The sequence below is a fragment of the Heteronotia binoei genome, chromosome 18, assembly GCF_032191835.1.
Source record: "Heteronotia binoei isolate CCM8104 ecotype False Entrance Well chromosome 18, APGP_CSIRO_Hbin_v1, whole genome shotgun sequence".
Taxonomy (NCBI): domain Eukaryota; kingdom Metazoa; phylum Chordata; class Lepidosauria; order Squamata; family Gekkonidae; genus Heteronotia; species Heteronotia binoei.
The window spans coordinates 25,462,897-25,479,075 of NC_083240.1; positions in this window are offsets into that span (position 1 = coordinate 25,462,897).

The window sequence follows — 16,179 nt, forward strand, 5'->3', positions numbered from 1 at the left end:
TGGAAATTTTATTAGAGGCTTCCAGTTACTTTGTGTCCCATTGGAGGGTTGTGCAACAGCAAGCACGCTGGATTTTGACCATACCTAAAGATGCAGGACAGCATAGTTCACGTTTCCATTGTGGGCAAGTGACTTCCAGTCCTGCAACAACCGAGCTGGCCTTCAGCTTTGCTGTTATCTCAGGAGGGAATTGCAACAGGCACCCAAATGGCTTCTAAGTTGCTAAGGATGATCCTTCCTTCACAGGAGAGGTGGGTGTTATGGTCTTGTAATATGAGCGCATGAACCGAGCACAGACATGAAATCAAACTACACTGGTGACGTGCACTGGCTTTTTACCAGTTAAACTGTCATGGCTAACCCCAAAGAATCTTGGGAACTGTAGTTTAATAGAGGATGTTGTTAGAGATCTTACACAACTAGAGTTCCCAAGACTCCCCAGGGATGGTACAGCCAGCTCAGATTTATGATATGGGTATGGCCAAAATCTGAAAAAGCCTTTAAGCTCCTCCAAGATTGGTTGTAGGGCAGTGTTGAGAAAATGAGCACATCAGTACTTTAAATTTGCTTAGCAGTAGCCTTGACTTGCTGAAGGCACCCAAAATGCCTGTTTGTTCTAAGTCAGACCAGGGAGGTGAGGGGAGGAAGGTTTGGCAGGACTGGAACCCATGTGCCATGACACATCATTGCACAACAGAATGGAAAAAGCCACGTGCCAGCAACACCCTTGGAATAGACCCAGCTGTTAATTTTTCCCCCAGGCGCTCGGAGATGGAATGTGCAATCAGAATTCAATACAAGGTTAGTCTGCTAATTTTGAAAGGGCCAGGTTGTGGGTCATTGCCAAAGCCTCTGCGTCATGATGTCCCCAAAACCATTATGTAATGATATTGCATTGCCTCAACTGCAGTCCGAGATTGGATGGCGAAACAGTTCTTGCATGATGCAAAGTGAAGATATGGTTGCCGTCAGATGACGCTGGTCTGGCCAAAAACATATTCAAAGAGGAGTTTCCTTAAAGGGGAAAAAAAAATCCAGGAATATATCTAATTCTGAACAGCAGCGCCAGAATGCAGATAAAATAATCTGCATAAAAGGGCCTTGCCCAGATGGGACTATTCAATACACTTGAGGGAAATCTCAGGTTTGCAAGGAAATCCCTAACTGAAGGGGGGGGGGGGTGAGGAAGTTTACAATTCCCTGAAAGTGAGACCACTGACCGACATCTCTTTCAGCACTGCTGGAATGCCTAGCCACTGAGATAGCGAAGCCTGGCCTTAAGCAATTCCAGAGTGACTGCAGGCTACAATAGCAATGAGCAGGAGAAAAAGTGTTGGAAGAAGAGAAAGGGCTAGGAATATAGCGAGAAAACCAAGGAGAAAAGGCTGGGAAAATCAAGAGGGGAAAATAGGGGGAAGATGGCTGACAAGAAAGAAAGCAGGAAAATGGGCAGAATGGGAAATAAAGGGCTGGAAAGAGGGAGGGGTAATGTGGGGTAAAGCCTCCCCACCCCCAGTGACTCTTGTGGCTCCCCCATCTTGTCAGATTTTAAACCTGAGATGGTGATGGGAAATGGCCACATGCTGTGTCCTGTGAACTACAGTTCTGGTGCCTGGAGATTTATTTATAGCTGGACAGGAGGGCTTAGAGTCAGCATCACTCAAGCTGATGTTTTATGATGGTGAGTGGCATTATTATATTGTTTTATATCTTTCTGATACTGGTTGTTTGTAATTCTGATATGAACCACCTTGTAGGTTTTGGGAGATTAGGTTATTTTTTTAAAAAAATTACTAAATAATAAAAGCTAGGGATCATCCCCAGAACCAGTATTATTTGTTAGGAACTTATAGAGAGTGCCTTTGAACAAATTAAGAGTGCTTCTAGACTTCACATTTATCTTTATTGAGTACATTTTTATCCTGCCCTCCCTCCAAGGAGCCCTGGAAGGTGCATGGGATTCTGTCCTCCTACTCCATTTTATCCTCACAACAACCCTGTGAGGTAAGCTATGCTGAAAGAGAATGACTGGCCCAAGGTCACAGGGTATGTCTCATGGCAAGTGGGCCTATATATATATAGGGTTAGGAATAAAATCTACTAGGACTGGGTATGTCTTCAAGAATCACCCATGGCACCTGTCAATGTACATATTTCAGGGCTGCTGGAAATGCTATGCAGGCAACGCAGCTCTATGAACTTGAATTCATTTGGATACGCAAACAGGGTTGTTACCAGCTTGAATTTTAGATCCAAGATCAAGTACGCAAATCCAGCAAATGGCTTCCTTGCCCATTTGCTGTAGGCAACTTTTCCTCCATTCAGTAGATCAGATCACTGGGACTGGGACTCATCCTGTGCCTACTGTCCTTTCCCTTCCCTCATAGGAAGCGCCACTGTCACCATCCTACAGCTGCAACCTTTCCCCTGAACAGTACCATGTTTTTGTTGTTGTTGTTATTTTATAAGTATTGTTATAAATAACTGTATAAATATATAAATATTATATAACAAATTATATAATTGCACCATAATTATAATAATATTATACAGGTATATGCATATTACATAATAAAAATTATTATAATGTTAGTGAACATTCTAGAGCAGTGTTCCCAAAGTGGGCAGTAACACCCCTGGGGTGATGAGGTTACCTGGAGGGTGCTGAGGCAAAGGCAAAGCAGGGGACCTTGGTGGTGGGCCCCTTTGACCACGACATTCACTTATTTACAACTGGCCAGGCTAGGGCCTAGAATTAAACATCTTAGAATCATAGAGTTGGAAGGACCTCCAGGGCCATCTAGTCCAACCCCCTGCATCTTCCTAGCTTCAGTTTTACTGCTCTGTCACTTTCAAAGTTATTTCCTTTGGTCACATCTGTTTGCATTTATAACTCTGAACTGTCACAAGGTGATGGCCAATTATTGTTAATAGTTATTGTTTTTTCTATAAATCAGTTACTGTACATTATAGGTAAAGATTTGTGCATGTTTGGTAAGTAGTTATATAGAAATATTTTACAGCATAAATTTATTTCAACCTTATGTCCTTGTTAGTAAGAACGCATAAAAAAATTATTCATGCAAAATTCTTTGCAGTATATTCATTTTCTGCCCTGGCCTGGATAGCCAGAGCTAAACTGATCTCAATAGATCTTGGAAGCTAAGCAGGGTCAGCCCTAGACAGTACTTGGAGGAGAAACCTCCAAGGAATGCCAGGGTCATGATGCAGAAGCAGGCAATGGCAAACCACCTCTGAATCTCTCTTGCCTCTGAAAACTGTATGGGTCACCATAAGTCAGCTGTGACTTGAGGGCAAAAAACTGTTTGTGTGTATTAATTTTCTAGCTACAAGATTGGAGCAGAGCATATATGAACATATGAAGCTGCCTTATACTGAATCAGACCCTCGGTCCATCAAAGTCAGTATTGTCTTCTCAGACTGGCAGCGGCTCTCCAGGGTCTCCAGCTGAGGTTTTTCACACCTATTTGCCTGGACCTTTTTTGGAGATGCCGGGGATTGAACCTGGGACCTTCTGCTTCCCAAGCAGATGCTCTGCCACTGAGCCACCGTCCCTCCCCTAAATTTATTTTTGTGTGCATAAATGTCATGTACGTGTGTCATTTTTATTTTTTCTGGGAACATATAGCTATAGAAAAGCAAGTGTAATTTTTTTTTAATCTTTTGCACTGAATACAGAAATATCAAATTTACAGTATATTTGCAGCATACATCCACTGACATGCATTCCAAAAAGCCACAGAAAAACCATCCTTAGTAGCTAAGGGCAGGGTAGGGGGTCACTGGGGAAGAGTTTATGGGACTAAGAGGACAGTGGCCTGACTTATTTCTGACCATTTTTAACTCCTGCCTTTCCTTCTGGAGGAAAGCCTGAAACTTAACAAAAGATATACCATGAGCAAACGGGTCATGGCAGATCCATAGAACAGGTCTTGCTGTTTCTCCCTCCTTTGCTTGCAGAATGGTTGGCCGCAGAGAACCCCTTTTCATACAACGGTTTCTAACTTTCCAGAAATTCCAGAAATATAAAACAAAGGCCTCACTGGCTCTGATCTAGAGAAAGCGTCCCAAGAGCCACAAAGAGTCCAAAGAGGCACTCTTGAGAAAGTAACCATTAATGGACATGGCTGTTATGACTGCTCTGGACAACAGCCCCACCGTAGGGAGGAATCTTGTTGTGATCATTTCTGTTAGGTGCAACTGAAGTGAACACTGCAGCAGACCTCTCTTGCTGTTCATTGGCTCAAGAAGGGCCATGCCAAAGCTAAACCAAGATCCTGCAAAGAGGCAGAGAGCTGGGGTGTATGTGTGTGCTGCCATTGTGCCTGGAAGTGACACATCATTCACACCTTGGCATTTTGATGCTTCCTGTTAGTGGGTGGAAGTTATCTGGAATTCTCTTTCTCTACTTAAAACATGGGATTTTGAATGGTATTTGCCAGCATTATCCTATTTCAGATGCTCAGCCGTGTTGGTACCTGGATGGGGGCCACCAAGAGAGATTTCAGAGGAAGGCCATGCCTCATGCTTGACCTGAAAGTCCCTTGCTGGGGTCACCATACGTCAATTGCAACTTGATGGAACATACATACATACATATTGAAAATATGTCTAGGCCACTTTTCTAAGTGGCTTACATGAACTACCAAGTTTGAAATCTGCCTGCTTGCAGTTTGCTGTTCATATGTCTTTCACATCAAATTGTCTTCTTTTTTGAATAAAATATTTGTGGCATGGTCTCAATACCTCATTCAAATCCCTTCTCAAAACTCTGCCTAAGTCTTTTTGGCTGCTATGGGAGATGCAGTGACTATTGGAGGCTCAGAATCAGAAGGGTTTCTATTGACTGGGGAGTGGCTCCGATCCCGTCCCAGAGAAGAAGAAGAGATTGAATTTACTCTGCCCTTCACTCAGAGTCTCGGAGTAGCTTAAAATCTTCTTTCCTTCCATTCCCCACAACAGATACCCTGTGAGGTAGGTGGGTCTGAGAGAGCTCTCAGAGAACTGCTCTTGAGCAAAACAATTCTGTGAGAACTGTGGCTGACTCAAGGTCACCCAGCAGCTGCATGTGGAGGAGTCCACCACTACACCAAACTGTCTCTCAGGATTGTTGTCCACCAACACCTTTCCTCTCAGTGTTGGTACCCACAAACATCCTTCCTCACACCTGTTTTTTCAAGAAGTGGATTGGAGTGGGGCTGAGTGGAGCTTCTGCACAGCAAGGCTTCTGATTGGTCACTGAAGATGTGAACTGGCTGTGCAGATTTTTAGAAATGTTGCTTTGACAGAAGCTACTACCACAGCATGAGGATCTTTGCTGTGTGACTGAAGGTAAGATGCAGTAGCTATTGTAAAGCTGGCTCCTGTTTCTGTGGCAGCCATTTTGTGACACCCTGTGTCAAAATTCCAAAGGTGTTCACAGGCTCAAAGAGGCTGGGAACTCCTGCCCTATCTCAAGGTCGCTTTTATCCTAGGCTACTTTTGTTCTGTTCCTTTACTGATTCATTGACCAGCCCAGAACATCACCCTCTATGCCAAAACACACAAAATCCTGCGAGAAATGAATACTGCTGCAAGAATGCTTTATGCAAATAGAAGCTGCAATCCTGCACTGAGTTACATCAGGTACTTTCCAGTCAAAATGTATGCAGGATAATTGAATGCAGGATTACAGCCTAAGGTAATTGAACTGTATTTACATAAATCATTACTGGAGCAACATTAAGGGAGGAGTCAACTGAAGCAAGATCTTGTTTTGTCTTTTACAGATAGTCACCTTTAGATTGGTTTTTGATGCACTTGTTTTTGTTAATAAAAGCAAATAGAAGTTTCCAGACTTTGTAGAATTCTACATTATCTTTCACTAATATTTCTTCACATGAAGCATCCTGAACTTATGGAATCCTCTGCCAAAAGATGTGATGGTGATTTAAGTGGCTTTAAGAAAGGATTAATGGAGAAAAATGGACAGTTCCTCACCACGATCTATCTCTTCCTTGTACAATTTGTGACTCTGAGTCACACATTTATCCTGATCTTCCTCCAAGGAAGGAACATACATTGTTCCCCTCACCCTCCCTTCATGCTCACAACAATCCTGTGAGGTAGGTTAGGCTGACAGTCAAGGCTAACCAAGGAGTTGAACTCAGGTATCCTTGGTGTTAGTTCAGAACTGTTACAGATGTACAGCCAGGGATAGTTGTTGCTTTCCAGAAGCATATGGTTGGTCACTGTTGGAAACAGGGTGCTGGACTAGATAGACTTTCAGTCTGATCCAGCAATGTGTTTCTTATGTTCTTCACAATTTATTTCTTTACTACAGTTATAGTCTTGGGAATTGGATGGGAGAACACCAAAGTAGATTTTACAGAGGAAGGCAATGGCAAACCACTTCTCCTTCTCACTTGCCTTGAAAACCCCTTGGCAGGGTCGCCATAAGTTGATTGTCACTCAATGGCACTTATGTAGTTATAATTTATAGTCCACCTCTCCTATTGAGACTCAAAGTGGATTACACAGTATAAACTGATACAATCAATACAAGGAGACATCTGATAAGCAACGTACTAGGACAAGGACTGCAGAAATCTGAATAAGCATAACATGTTAGGCATGATACAGAGTGCAAATATAATGCATAAAATGGTATTACATTATCAGAAAGCAATGCAGTGTAATATGTGCAGCAAACAGATAATACTTCCTAAACTCAGTGAAATAATTGTTTGTAACTTTGTCTGTAACTGTGTTTACAGTTTGGGTATTGAAGTTCCTTCATCTATCCTTCCGAAAATATGCTAATAAGAAAAAAAGGAACCAGAAGGTCACATCCAGTACATGCCAGCAAGTCTCTGTTCCCCAGTAAGTTGCTGATGATGCCCCCGTGCAGAATTGCATCATTCATCCATCCTGCTGTTACAAAACAGGCCTTGCACCTTTCCATTGCCGCTGCAAAAAAAATAGCCACCAGCAGAGGGAATTGGAGGAAAATTACCAGCGCTAGCTGTCAGTTCTAAACAAGCAAAGTCGGAACCACATGGAGAGGGAAAGAGTGTCACAAAACTGGACAGAAAGGAAACCAAACTCGATCCCCCGAGCCCAAGCTCATGGGAACTTACGGCGTTGTGGTTCCTGTTGCAATTGTCGCTGTAGCCGATGGACACCTACTGGCTGTGCCGCACGGAAAAGAATCAGCTAAGCCCTTCAGTCACATCGATGCCCGGGCACCAAGTGATCTGGAAGTCAGCCACATTTCGTCAACAGCTGCGGCGGATTCTGCTGAGTAAGCTCGGACAATCCTTTCTTTTAAAAAAAAAAATCGTTGCCGACATGAAAGTGGCTATTTACAAAGAGGTGTAATTTCGCCCTTTGCGGGGGAGGAGCCCCTCAAAGCCAGCCCTGCTTGCTCCCTGATTGGCTAGGCAGGAGCCGGCAGACACCAAGCTGCGTGTGGAAGGAGGAGGAGGAGGAGAATGGGCGAAGTCACCTTGAACTTGCAAAGTTTCCAGGAGCTGTGGGGCGAAGAAGGCCTCGTCGCGCTGAACCAGGAGAACTGGGTTCGGAGTTAGGGGTGGGGGGAGCCTGCCAAGGAGAGGCGAAGCAGGAACAGCATGTGGAGCACGCTGAGATCAGATGCGGTTCTAAACAGTATAGACTGCATGGGGATTGGCCAGAAGCGGGGCGGGGGGCTAGGCCACATGCTGCAGGTCAGGTCCTGAATTTGCCTCTTGCAGGCTTTCTTTTGATATAAACATTCCCACCGCCCATGGTTTTGCCTGCCGTGAAGCCAGTGCGCGGAGCACGGACTAGGCACACGGGGCTCAATGAACAGAAAGCCTTAGCATTCCATGTTTTAGGGGAATGTGGGCAGACAGTGGTGGGAAAGTTGTCCTTTGGGGCTGCTGTCAGGGGTCTTCTCATTAAAGAAAGACTGATACAATTCGAAAGCACTCCCGGACTACCCCAAAACAAAAGCTCATTTTTCAGTATCGGGCAGTGGTCTTTGATTTGCCAGAGGTCCTTTCTTCTGAAAGGTCAGTTCCTTATTCGCACCGCCATTTAACAAAATTACATCCACCATACATTCCTTGTCTTTATTTTCAACTCCCTGCATGGCCTTGTGTCCCCCCCCCCCCGTTATTTCCCCACTCCTCTTTCATCCCATCCAGCTCCGCTGATCTCATGTCAACAGCTCCCTCAAACAACTCTGCCCTTTCTTCCTCTCTGGCCCTTGTGGCTTAAACCGCCTCCTAGAGCATCTCTCTCACTTACTGGAGGCAATCCTAAGCAAATCTGCTAAGAAATAAGACCCCTTTTATTCAATGGTGTTTACACTCAGAAAAAAAGCCTTGTCAAAACTCCTTCCACAAAACCCACCTTCCTCAAAACCTACCTTTTACATTCCAATTACAATGCGCAGGATTTGATTTATTAGGGGGATTCAAGGGTTATGTCCCAGCACTGAATCACATCCTAAGTACTGTGACTGGAACGAATCCTCTTCTTGTTCCTTTATATCAGTTTTTAGTTTGTAGGTTTCTTGGGGCAGGGACCTTTTTTAACTTTGAAAAGTACTAAAGATACTGATGATGGCACTGCTTAATTGATTCAACACCACATGTAATTCCAAAGGATTAGATGTGTTAGTCTGTTGCAGACAAAATAAACATGACTATCCTGGCACAACATGAAAGCTAGAATAAAAAATGTATTCGTCTTTAAGGGGGTCACAAGACGCCCATTTGTTTTAACAGGGTGTAAATCCTGCAATAAATAAACTTCCAGGATACATCTGTGGCTCAGACTGAGTGCCAGACTCAAGAAGTTATTTTCTGAATTCCCAAGAGGGGAGGTTCACGTAAACCGTCTGAGAAGTTTTGGTTTCTGACCAAGTACAGGTAGATGCAAGCTTACATAAGCTTTGATTTCTGACCAAGTACAGGTAGATGCAAGTTTATATAACTTTTCCAGTTAGGAATGGCTGTATTGCCCTCTACTGGCTAAAACGTCAAACAAACAATCATAAAAATTTCAAGCAAACTATTGCAGCACATAAATCCCTATACAAACATAAGAAACTGCTTTATGTAGCCTCTGGCTCTTGCTCCATCTAGATCAGCACTCTATTCTTATTGGCAACGGCTCTGCATGAGTCAGTTAGGAAAAAAAAATATCTTGTAGCATCTGCTACCCTGAGATCCTTCAACTTGGAGATTCTGAGGGCCAAACCTGGGACCTTCTACATATGACTTAACGGGAGGGAAAGGAAAATGCATACTTATTCACAAGAGTTATTCTGGGCATCTTCTAAATATGTCCTCTACTGCAAGTGACAAACAACCTCACCAGCTTCTGTTTCAGAGTGCTAAGCAGGAAGGGCCAGCCCTGCCACTCGACAAACAAGGTGATTGCCTAGGGCGCCGGCTTCCTGGGGGTACTGAATTGGGCACCCCCCATGTGACTCGGTGACATTATCATTGCAGTGGGGGGGGGGGGCACCAGAAATTAGCCTTGCTGAAGGTGCCAAACAGCCTAGTAAGCCTGTAAGCAGGGAGAAGCTGCACATTGGCAAAGCTCTTCTTTCTGTGTGATTCACACAACCCAGTTCTGAGCATGTTTACTCAGAATCAAATCCATCTGAAATCAGTGAGTATTTCCCCTCAAGCAGGTGTATTTGAAATGGCAGCTTCACACATACAAGATCTTGAGCTGGTACTGCAACATGAGCTAGAAAATCCCAGGCTTAAATTATTTAGTTAGTTATTTGCTTCATTTATACTTTGCCTTCTCCCCAGTGGCGCAGAGTGGTAAAGCTGCAGTACTGCAGTCAGAGCCCTCTGCTCATGACCTGAGTTTGATCCCGGCAGAAGCTGGGTTCAGGTAGCTGACTCGAGGTTGACTCAGCCTTCCATCCTTCTGAGGTCGGCAAAATGAGTATCCAGCTTGCTGGGGGGAAAGTGTAATGACCGGGAAAAGCAATAGCAAACCACCCCGTAAAAAGGTCTGCCATGAAAACATTGTGAAAGCAGCGTCACCCCAGAGTCGGAAACAACTAGTGCTTGAACAGGGGACCTTTCCTTCTCCCCAGTGGGGACCCAAAGTGGGTTACATTGTTCTTCTCTCCTGTTATCCTTGCAACAACTTTGTGAGGTAGGTTAGATGAAGCATGTGATTGGCCCAAGGTCACCCAGCAAGCTTTCATGGAAGAGTGGGGATTTGAATCTATGATTTCCAAATCCAACACTAACCACTGCACCATATTGGCTCTCCATATGCCATTTCCAGAATTTACCTGATGCCTTGGCAAGTCACAGTTAACAGCGAAAGATCCTATATCTATATGTACCTCATATAGGTATTATGATAGTGGTCTACCTTTCAGAGCTAGATGTTATGGTTATTAATACTGATTTATAGAAACCCTATGTAAATGCAGGTGGCTATGGGAAAAGTCCAGATGAAATCGACCCTTTAAATGTTTAGAGGGGGAAAAAAATCAATATAGGCAATAAATGCAAATAGAGCAAGAAATTCAGGTACCTTTCCCCCTTTTCATGAAATACAGCCACCAAGAAGAGTCTGAAGTGCAGTCTGAAGCTACAAATACCTGGAAAATTAAATTAGTTAGTTAACATTTCCACAGTGAAACACTGAAATTGCAAAGAATGTTATATACTGACATCTGATATAAATTCTGAATGTTAACAATTCATCATAATCTATTTGTCAGACCATGCTTCATTGAAGTTACTTTGCTTGATGAATGTATTTAATCCCTGCTTACTAATATCATTACTGAATAAAATTCTATGCTACTAACCCGTGTGCCCTGCAAGGAAAGGAGGAGGGGTGGGAATAGAAGTTGCCAAGACTCCAAAGGCCAGTAAGGCCTTTGAAGTGCAGAGCGCTCAGCTAGCCTCGCTGGCGCCTCCTGAGCAAAGCAAGGACATCACCAAGGGGGGGGGAATGTAACCATCACCGGTAAAAGATAAGCGGGCGTGTGAAAGTGTTACTTGCAGGGACGACTGTAGTTTTATTATGAGAAGTAGTTTAAAGCCCAAAGCCTTTGAAGTGTATTCATAAATGCCAATGGTTCAAGCTATCTGTTATCAGTTTCAATGAATCCATGTAGAGAGTAACATTGTTGTAATCAATAAATGAAACTTAGTTTTTAACAAAGACAAGCCTGATCATTTTGAAACTTCAATGAACCCTTTGCTGACACTATTAAAACCACTAGTACATAATTATAATAGAAAACAATCAAAATCAAAATTTAAGACAATGTAAAAAGATGTACACCAGAAAGCCTCTATGTATGCCCACATCAGAATATCAAATGCAAAATATTTTAATATATAACCACACACGTGCGCACACGTACATTTATGTATTTCCATAACTACATTACATAAATATACAGACAGAAAAAAACTTCAGTACTTCAAACAATAACTCATAATCAGTTGTGGATATACATAATAACATCTGAGATTGACTGGAGACATAAATAGAATGTATTTGTCACTGTGCTTTGTTCTTGCCTCAGAAAGAATATGGCAAATCTGTATTTTATTTGTACTGGTTTATTTTATTCATTCTATGATGGGTATACAAGGCAGCTTACAATTAAAAACCAATTTAAACAATTTAAAATTACCAGTACAAAGTACTAAAGTCACATTTATCAGTCGCCATCCAACTATTTGGATGCACATATAACTCATTGGTGAAAACTCTTGCTGATTATAAATATATGTTCACTGTTATGACCTTTGTTTTAGAAAAGTGGCTAGACTGCAGGGGTGGCCAAACTTTGGCTCTGGAGCCACATGTGGCTCTTTCACACTTATTGTGTGGCTCTTGATGCCCCCACCACCCTGTAAGCCAGCTTGGGGAAGGCATTTGTCTCTTTAAATCACTTCTTCCAGCAAAGACAGCTGGTGGCCTGGAGAATGTATTTAGTTTATTTCTTTCCACCTCTCTCTCCCTTCTCCCTCCTCCATCTATTTTCCTCCCTCCCTCCCTTCCTGTTTGTGGCTCTCAAACATCTGATGTTCATGTCTTGTGGCTCTCAAACATCTGACATTCATGTCTTGTGGCTCTCAAACTGACATTTATTCTTTGTGGCTCTTATGTTAAGCAGGTTTGGTCACTCCGGGCTAGAGCATCAAACATTTGACTATGGAGGCATGTTTCAAAAACCTCTCAGCCATGGCATATTGATAAAGCTCAATGGGACCACCATGGGCCACTCAGCCAGACCTACTTCACACCTTGGCTTAAAATGGAGAAGACCCAGTTTGTTTTGTGTGTGTGTGTGTGTGAAAAAGGTGCTACTACTCTTATATAATGTGATACCGATTTCCACCAGTTCCCCTCTCCCTCAGCAGATCCTCACTAGGTTGTTCCTGATGATCTGCTCTCTATTTCTCTAGCTGAATGGGGCAGGTCAACACATGATAAGGACTTGGAAGATCTCTGGGGAAAGTGCTGGTACTCTGTACCACCAAGTACTGTTTTTTAAAGACCTATGTATGCAACCCTCAGTCAGCAGCACCTTGGAGGAAGAGTGATAGTGAGAAAAGTGGAACATGAATCTTTAAAAGAAATGATATAAAAACACTGTGTCAGACTCTCACACTATAATTATATGAGAATTTTAAGGAAGTTTTAATCTTGAAATTTTATGGTATATATCTTATCTCATATTTTAATAATCCTTTTTATTTACTTAATGTATACCTTGTCTTTCTCCCCCTAGACCCCAAGCAGCCTACATTCTGTTCTTGCTTCCTTTTTATTTGGACAAGGCTGTGAGACAGGTTAGGCAGAAAGTACATGAATGGCCCAAGCTCACCAGACAGTTTCCATGGCAAAGTGAGAATCTGAATCCAAGATCCTTGTCCAATACTCTAACCACAACACAACATTTTTGCAATACATATTCATTTCGTAATAACAATGTACCCCCACCCATATCTATCTACATATGAATACATATATATGAATATAAATGCATATGAAAACATTTAAAAGTATGCATATATGCCCTGACCTGGATCATCAGATCTTGGAAGCTAAGCAGGGTTGACTTTGGCATGTACTTGGATGGGAGACCTCCTTAGAATACCAGCAGTCAGGAAGCAGGGACAGGCTTTATTCAGCCACCTCTCTGAATACCCTACAGACCCCCAGAAGAGGTCAGTCACCAGAGGTTGCCATGATTTTCAGATGTGTGTGCGAACACACACACACAAAATACAAAAAAAAAGTATGTTTACGTGTATGTATTCAGAATGTAAGCTTTTCTGTGCTAGAAGCACACTTCATCATATAGTATGGAATGGCAAGCAGTCCTAAATATAGAGAAAGTGGGCAGTGAGTTAGTATGCAAAGTCATGGAAACGTTTTTTAGCAGATTAAAATAATCACAAGTTGAGGTCTGGTGTTTGTTAGTTTGTGTTGACTGGGCTGAAACAACAACGAAGGGTAATATAAATTGGAATAGCAGATCAATGTCTATGGAATTAAATATCCTGGGTGTGAAGTGCAATAAATGAGAGCCTGTTGTAATGTTAGCTCTGGGTTAAAATGAGGGCATAGGTTTCTCATTTTAACCCATTTTACTCATTTTAACCCAGAGCTAACATTACAACAGTCTCTCATTTATTGCACCTCACACCCAGGATATTTAGAGCACAATCCTAAGGGGGGGCAGGGGCAGAAAGTCTTTTGGGAGCGGACGATCCACTACATGGGCGCAAGAAGCATTTGCGCTCATGTAAATTCGGCCCTGCTGCAGAGGAAGGGAGTTACATGGGCAGGGGGCCGCCAGAGCACTGCTCCCCCCGAGAGCAGTGGCACCTGAGGGCTGCGCCAGAGTGTTGGCAGAAGTGCTGCGGAGTGCAGCGCTCAGGCGTGGGAGGGGGTGGAGTTGGGGGCACAGCCAGCCTTAGGTGGCTCCTTGAGGGGTTTGGGCCATGATACGTCCCCCTCGAGAGGCACAATGTTATGTCTGCAAAAACCACAGCATGTCTCATAGGCACTCATTGAAACCAAAAACAAAGGTAGCCTCCACCACTGCAGAAGCTCACAAACCCCTTAAGGAGTGGTTTGATTGCCTCATCAATCCCCTTGGTGGTGGTGGGGGGTGTCTTTTGGACTTGGTGGTCTGCCCGCTCCCCAACACACATTCCAGCCACTGTTTAGGGCAGCAAATTCCTGCACTTAGTGGTTCTTGTTTGTCTGCGTATGCCTCTGCCCGTCTGTCTGCCATTGGCAGAGTGTCTGACAGCAAGAGGGTGTGAGAGGATTGACGGCCTCTCAGGTGCGGGTTTTCCACCCCCTCTCCCGGTCACATGCAACGAGCTGGCCAATCCCGTGGTCCCATGCGAGCCTATGCCTCACCCACCCCGTCTCAGTAGCGGGCCAATGGCGTGCACATGGGCCTGTGCTCTCCCTCCACATGTGGCGTAACGTTTCTCCTTTGGGAGCCTACTGCGTCTGCCTATGCTAGTTCTGCACTCGAGTGCAGCTACACGGCAGTTCTCTGGATTGAGCTGTTCATGACATAGACATCAATCTGCTATTCCAACGTATTACCCTTCGTTGTTGTTTCAGCCCAGTCAACACAAACTAAGAAACACCAGACCCCAACTTGTGATTCTTTTAATCTGCTAAAAAACGTTTCCATGACTTTGCATACTAACTCACTGCCCACTTTCTCTATATTTAGGACTACTTGCCATTCCATATTACTGTCTGATGAAGTGTGCTTCTAGCACACAAAAGCTTACATTTTGAATAAAACTTTGTTGGTCTTAAAGATGCAACTTGACTTTCTTTGTTCTACTGCTTCAGACCAACATGGCTGCCCACCTGGATCGATGTGTGTGTGTCTGTAAAATAAAAATTATAAAACATTAAAATTATTACATGCTATGTATCTATGTTTGTTTTTGTTATGTATCTTGTGGCGGACTTCAAAGTGAGACTGGGGCAATTCCTGTTTGGTAGGTAGCAATTCCTGCTTGGTTCTTTTTCCCCTAAGGTTTTGCATGTCTCTCTCAAGTCTGGCCTGTTCTGTCAGTACATTCTGCTCTAGAACTGTTGACTTCCTTTAGTGTTAGCCTCGAAGTCATAATATCTATATGCATCTCCATCATTCCCCCTTGACAAATACAGTACCACTGGTAATATACAGATGATTTAAAGAGACAGGGCTTCTTGTCCTCACAGTATTGTTTTAACCAGGACAGTTTTTTAGCAAGAATGGACAGGAACGCAGTTCAGGTTGGCTTGGTGTCAGGGGTGTCGCCTAATATGCAAAAGAGTTTCTGCTGGGCTTTTTCTACCCTCCCCCCCCAAAGCCCTGATTTTAACGAAGTCAAAGTTCATGCCTTACAGTATGATAGGGGTTGGGTATAGGCTTCCCAATCCCCAGGTCCCAGCGGGGGATCCCCCGGTTTTACAGGCTTCCCCCCTCCCCCAGCCAGCTGGCGGCGGGGGAAGCCCCACTCCCACAGCCATTATGCACCTCCATGAACGATTCCCATAGGGAATGATGGGGAATTAATCTGCGGGTATTGGGGGCTCTGGGGGGGGCTGTTTTTTTAGGTAGATGCGCCAAATTTTCAGTATAGCATCTACTGCCTCTCCCCAAAATACCTCCCAAGTTTCAAAAGGATTGGACAAGGGGGTCCAATTCTATGAGCCCCGGAAGAAGGTGCCCCTATCCTTCATTATTTTCTATGGAAGGAAGGCATTTTAAACGGTGTGCTATCCCTTTAAATGTGATGGCCAGAACTCCCTTGGGAGTTCAATTATGCTTGTCACACCCTTGCTCCTGGCTCCACCCCCAAAGTCCCCAGATATTTCTTGACTTGGACTTGGCAACCCTAGTTGGGTACATGACTCACGCCATGAGTCAGAGCTACCAAATATATCCATACTGCTCACTAAATCCTTATGTTTGAAAGGTTTTTGCATTATGGTTTTACTTTTAATAAATGGTTTAATTTTGGAACAGGCTTCTCTCTCGTCTCTCTCAAAACTATGGGGTTCTTTCCAGTCACCCCTCCACCCTTACTGAACTATACTCTGTAGGAATGGGAGTCCTAAGAAGTACTCCAAAATTCCCTAACATATCTCTATCTG